General features: G+C 41.4%; 1 non-coding gene across 1 annotated transcript; it reads right to left on the bottom strand.

Moving 5' to 3' along the window:
- Nucleotides 1-229: 229 nt before the first annotated feature.
- LOC139038326 (U6 spliceosomal RNA) lies at nt 230-336 on the bottom strand. Its single transcript, XR_011491319.1, has one exon. It is a non-coding gene; the product is annotated as a U6 spliceosomal RNA (small nuclear RNA).
- Nucleotides 337-6,797: the final 6,461 nt, after the last annotated feature.

Genomic DNA, 6,797 nt, shown 5'->3' with positions numbered 1-6,797 from the left:
TTTTAACCTTTGCAATGAAGTGAAAGTATTAATCACTCAGTCACGTCTGACTCTTTGAGACCCCATGGACCGCAGCCCTCCAGGTTCCTCTGTCCATGGAATTCTCCAGTCAAGAATACTGGAGTGAGTTGCCATTCCCTTCTCCAGGGGATCTTCCCGACCCAAGGATAGAACCTGGGTCTCCTGCATTGCACACAGATTCCTTACCACTGAGCCACCTGGAAATCCCAAAAATATGGTACACTTTACGAAACTGTGTGTCATCCTTGCGCAGGGGCCATGCTAATCTTCTCTGTATTATTCCAATTTTAGTATATGTCCTGCTGAAGTGAGCACAATGAAGTGGATACAGTAATTATCCCCTTAGATAGACGAAGAAACTGAGGCTTAGGGAAGTTAAGCAATTTTTCCGAGGCCACAGAGCTGGTAAATCCTAGCAAGGATCTGAGTGCCGAGTCATTTCCAGAGCTCCTCACGCTGAACCAGGATTTAGAAGACCCAAGGTCCTGCCTGCTCCTGGCACAGAAGCCTGGGGAGTGAAATTTTTAAATGGCTTGAAAAAGTCACTTAACCTATCTGGCTTTCAATTTCTTGTGTAAATGAATGTTACATTGGATCTCTAAGCTCATTCCAGGTATAAATTTAATGCCAGAGTTCTGTGAACTCGGTAGAATACTTATGGTTAACTGACAACAGCTATAAATGGATAATCTGATAATCACTAAAGCAAGCCCACAAACTACCCCTGATTTCAAGCAACTACTCTTAAAATTTCTTTACGTAAAATAGGTACCGATTTAATTCTTTTTTTAATATTGAATATTGCTTTTTGGCAGGTCCTTTCTGGTAGGAAAAAGTAATTCCTTGTAAAATTAAATCAATTCTCCCTGTTAATGCAGGATTTCGCTTCAATCTTTAACTGCAAATTACAGTTCCCAGGGAAGCAGAAGCAGGCTTCTGGCACATGGGTTTTCCCCTCTTCATTCTGTGGGTGGGGAGTGGTTAGAGCACGACTGATACCCCAGGAGAACTCCCTCTGGGTGTTCACACACACATGCAAATCCCATTCCAGCAAGAGCAAGAGGAAGGGCTGAAATTGTATCATGGTCTATTGTTACTTAAAATAACCTCCTAATGTTCTCTGAGGATTTTTTAAAAACCCTCCTCTGGTCTCCCAAAACAGACTTACAGACTTAGAAAGCAGCTAATTTCTACCTGTTTGCATTATCATGCTGTTTGGTAAAACAGGATAGATGGATGGGTAAATGGGTAAGTAGATGGGTGGATGGTTAGGTGGGTGGATAGGGAGTTGGACAGGTAGGTAGATGGGTGGGTGGATGGTCAGACTGGACAGATAGACAGGTAAACACACACAATGTACCTCTGTCAGGAATGCTTCTTCCATCCCACTCTCGTTCACCTAATTAACTCCTATTTACATGTCAGTTCTCCTATCAAACACTGCTCCCTCCAAGAAGCCTTCCCTGACTACCCAGTCAAGGTCAGGTCCCTTCACTGTCCTTTCATAGTAGTGTTCCTTTCTTCAGAGCACTAATCTATATGTAGTTATGCACTGTCAGTACAATCAAGTAGATGTTTAATGTTGATCTCCTCATCTAGGCTGTACACTCCATGAAAACAGGGAGCACGTGTGAATTGAAAAGGAAAAAAGTGAACAAACAGACCAAGCAGGCTATGAGCTTTGAACTTCATTATAAAGAGGTTTCTACTGTAATCATAGAACTGCAGTATTTAAGAAAAGAAGAAACCTTCAAAGTCAAATGGTACTCACAGAATGAAAGAACCCAGAGTTCTGAGGGAACCTGTGGTTCAACCTCCCACACAATGTAGGAATCTCTGCATTGTAATGAGATTTGACCTGCATGAACAAAGTGGATGAACAAAGTGTATAATTCTTTTCAGAGTAGGCATTTACTTCCTTGGGAAACATCATCTGCTCTGGTTACCCTGAAATCCTAAGACATCTTAGTTCACATCAGTGACGATTTTCTTCTCATGCTTTTTCAATCAATTAGTAATTCTGTCTATCCCAATGCAAGGCATTAGGGATGTGTATGTATGTGTACACCCCTATACTAATTATGCAGAAATCATATTTTCACCAATGAAATCATTTAAAGTGCACCAAAGTGTTTCACTCTTTAAAGGAATTTTAAGGTAAATTCTTCTATAAAGTGAAGCATATTTTAAACTTTAGATTATCTGACCCCTGATGTGTGCACTTCGAGTCTAGATTTTTAATCTGAGCTTTCTGAAAATGAGACACACCTCCAGCACTGGATTTTACAATGAAGAGATTCCTCAGAAGGATGACTGGGAGCACTTTATCATAATATTTAATAGATGGAGATTAAACTGGTTCTCCCTAGTATGCCCCAGAAGACAACCCTGAGTTCCTCCCTCCCGCTCTGTCTCAGGGTTAGTGAGGTGGAGGTTCCATCTGCCACTCAGACCTGACCCCCTGACCAACCACAATGGTGTCCATCTACAGATGCCTGCGAGGCTAGCTTGCATGGCATGTGGAGGATTCATCCGAGTGTTCTTGGGAAATGAGCTCATCAGCTATTCCCTGAACCTGATGCCAGCCACACGACTTGTAGCGAGGAAGAGACTAATGTGATCGACACTGTGAGTACAAGCAGCACTGTACCCAATCCCGGAGACCGATTTCATGGTCGGTCTACAAGCTGAGCACAGTAGTCCTCTTCTCCTTCACTAGAGGTTGGGCTAGGATGGACCTGTGAGCGAGCTCTGGGATGTGAAGGGAAGGCTGCTGGGGGAGTCTTGGCAAAGATGCTCCTCCTAAAAGAGCAAAGATGCTTTCTCCTAAAAGGAGAAAGGGCTGGAAAGAGACGCCCTTTCTCTCCATTCCCTTCATCCTTCTTGTTTGGGACACGTCCTATTCTGGGACACTGTCCTGTGAGAACATGATTTTGGAGTTATGATATCCGTCCTGCACTATGAAAGGAGGTACTACTGACACACAAATGTTAGAGTCCAGACCACAAACATCAGGTCTCAAGCGACGTCGTGGAGTCAGTGCACCAATCCTGGGGCCTCACATATCCAAGAAAATGAATGCTAAATGTCTTCATGGTTTGAGCCACTGTTAATCCAGCTCTCAGCTACTTGTAACCAAATGCACACCTGATACAAATCACAACATAGTCAATATTTTATATCAGTGTGGCACATCACATTTTTCAAAATACTTACGTATTCATGACCTCATTCAATCTTGCCAACAATCCTGAAAGAAAATAGTGCAATTATTATTATCTCTCATTTTACAAGTATAGAGACTAGGATTTTGAGAGAATTCAGTTTGGTTCAGTTCAGTCGCTCAGTCGTGTCCAACTCTTTGCAACCCCATGAATCGCAACATGCCAGGCCTCCCTGTCCATTACCAACTCCCAGAGTTTACACAAACTCATGTCCATTGAGTCGGTGATGCCATCCAGCCATCTCATCCTCTGTTGTCCCCTTCTCCTCCTGTCCCCAGTCCCCTCCCAAATTAGTCTTGTGTGAAAAAACAAAAAGAACCAAGATTAAAACAGATTCAAGACTTTTCGCTTTAGTCCATGGCAAACCATGGTCCCCAGGGCAAATAGTCAACTAGCAAACTAAGAATGCTTTTGCATTTTTAAATGGCTGGGGGAAAAAAATGAAAGAACAGTAATATTTTGTGACACAAGAAAATTCCATGAAATTTCAAATGTTAATTGAAATGTTAATTTACCCATAAGTAAAGTTTTATTGGAAAACAATCATGCTCATTCATTTACATATTGTTTATGCCTGCTTTAGTGCTTCAGTTACAGAGCTGTCACTGAAACAGACTCTGGCCCACAGAGACTAAAATATTTACTACCTGGCCCTTTACAGAAAAAGTATGCTCACCCCTGGGTTAGTACTATTATGCCCACTCAAAAAAACTCACATTCCAATAAAAACTGTGTCCAGCATTTAGGACACCATATTTTACATCCCAACATAGTGATCTGAGGTTTGGTTTACTTTGGTTTGCTGTTTGTCTTTTTTTTTTTTCATCATCTGAATATAACCTACTGACAGCTTCATAATCCCCAGACTACCCAGATAGGAGCAGGGAAATGTCTTGACTAACTGCTAATTAATCAGTCTGGCTTAAATTCTCCCCTCCGTAAACACCAGAGCACATCTGTTTAAAACAATATTTTGATGAAACAGTCCCTCAATCATAAAGAAAAAAACTAACATCCCAGTCATGCCAGGCTGCAGGAGTGTTTCTTCTCTGAGAATGGCCGTCACATGAGTGACAATGAATCATGCTAAATCTGGTGCTAAACATACAGACTTCCTCTGCGGCAAAACTATGGGCAACCATATTATGTAAATCAAGGTTAAGCAAATCATAAAAAGCAGATAGAAAGCAAATACATCATTTTATTTCATAAATCTTTTCTTGTTTGGGTCTTATAACATAACATGTAATCATTAATATAGTTCACTGAGAAAATATATACAAACATCATACAACACCTAGTACATATTTTGTGCTCAAAAACTAGTTGAACCTGAAATTCCATGAATCATGAGAAGGAAAATTTTTAAACCACTTAATTGTTAAAATAGATTTTTTTTTTTAAAGTATGCATCCTTAGCACATAAATTTGAGGAACCGGTAGTCTAATAAAATCCATCTGAAAATAAGTTTTTTCTCACTCTTGTGGCTTTGGTTTAAACCACTTCATAGAACCCCTAAACATGCCAGCTCTATTCCAGCCAACATGGTTTTGCCATGTTTATAAACCTTTGCATTGTTATAACACAGAGACAGCATGCTAGTTTATAAAGATGCTTTTAAGAGTTTTAAATTAAAATTACACTCACCCCACTATCATCAAGTAAAGGTTTGAGTTCTCCATTATAAAAGGTTCTTTTTAGGACATTAGAGTTCTAGGCTCCCTGTCACCCAGAGAACTCAATGTTTTGAGTTTATCTGCTCCCCCTGCTGCCTGGTTCCGTGGTAATTAGCAGGCTCTTGGAGCTGGGCTGACATCTCATGTGATAGAAGTGTACTAGCAAAGAAGTAAACACAAACAGCTGTGTTCACTCCAGCAATATTCAAACCTTAAGCTGAGAGAAAGTGCTGAATCATAAAGGAACAAACTGAGGGATAATAACTCTTTCAAAATTCTAACAAAGGACCTAAAGGTTACATCCAATAGGACCAACCATCCAAAAGTAAAGGGGCTGTAAAATATGCAGACTTTTCAAAGATAATAATTGAACATGTTCTTTCTTTCCTAGACAAAAGCTTTTTTGTAATGACTGCAAATTCTCTGGAAGAATTGATAAAAGTTAAGTCGTTTCAGTCATGTCTGACCCTTTGTGACCCCATGGACTGTAGCCTGCCAGGCTCCTCTGTCCAAGGGATTCTCCAGGCAAGAATACTGGAGTGGGTAGCCATTTCCTCCTTCAGGGGATCTTCCTGACCCAAGGATCAAACCTGCATCTCCTGTGGCTCCTGCATTGGAGGTGGATTCTTTACCACTGAGACACCGGGAAGAACTGATAAAAATCCAATAATTGTGTTCCCTAGGAATGGATGGCTTAAAGGTGGCAGGGGAGAAAGAGTCACTCATCAATGAAAACGCATTTGTGCCTCTTGAGAGGTATAACATGTGCAGGTATAATCCAGCCACGTAGTTACACAATTTAATTACATTTTTAAAATTACATACTACACACCACACAGGTCTCAAATAGATCAAAGTTACTAAGAGCACACAATACAAGTATTGACTTCTAATGAAATTCTTCCCATCATTTAACAAATACCATTTATGTGCGGCAAAGGATGAGATGGTGAGATAGCATCACCAACTCAATGGCCGCAAATTTGAGCAAACTCTGGGAGATAGTGGAGGACAGAGGAGCCTGGCATGCTGCAGCCCAGGATCACAAAGTGAAAGTCACTCGGTTGTGTCTGACTCTTTGCAACCCCATGGACTATATAGTCCATGTAATTCTCCAGGCCAGACTACGGGTATGGGTAGCCTTTCCCTTCTCCAGGGGATCTTCCCAACCCAGGGATCAAACCCAAGTAGGTGGATTCTTTACCAGTTGAGACACCAGGAAGGCCCAAGAATACTGGAGTGGGTAGCCTATTCCTTCTCTGGCAGATCTTCTCAACCCAGGAATGGAACCAAGGTCTCCTGCATTACAGGCAGAGTCTTTACCAGCTGAGCTACCAGGTAAGCTACCACAGTCACAAAGAGTCGGACACAACTTAGAGACTGAACAATTTTAATTTTTATGCTAGATACAAAGGATGCAAAAATTAAAAATATGGTTGCTACCCTTGCAGAATAATTGGTCAAATGCATGCAGGCAATTGTATATAATGGGTACAAAGTACAGTAGGACAGAGGAAGGATGCTCAATAAACACTGGGTCACGTATCCTGAAACGTGTATTTCAGCCTTCTACAGTCACCTGTTAAACGGCGACACCGTTTAACCCAGGAACATTGTTGTTCCTGTTCAACATTGTGAGGTCCTCTTTTGGAATCAGTTTGCAAGCTCTATCAGTTGTCTATTGCCAGAACAATGGTGTGTAACAACCACAAAACCTCAGTAACATACAACAGGAAGTATTTATTGCTCATCTCAGGAGTGGTCAGAAAGGCAGCTCTGGTGATATTTACTAGGCTCATTTACATGGGTGGGGACAGGGAGGGTAGGAGTCAGCTGGCTATCAGCTGACCTTGGCTGTCAATCGTCTCCCATCCT

Source organism: Odocoileus virginianus, chromosome 14, assembly GCF_023699985.2.
Source record: "Odocoileus virginianus isolate 20LAN1187 ecotype Illinois chromosome 14, Ovbor_1.2, whole genome shotgun sequence".
NCBI classification, from domain to species: Eukaryota; Metazoa; Chordata; class Mammalia; order Artiodactyla; family Cervidae; genus Odocoileus; species Odocoileus virginianus.
This window is presented reverse-complemented; position numbering and strand designations above follow the sequence as displayed.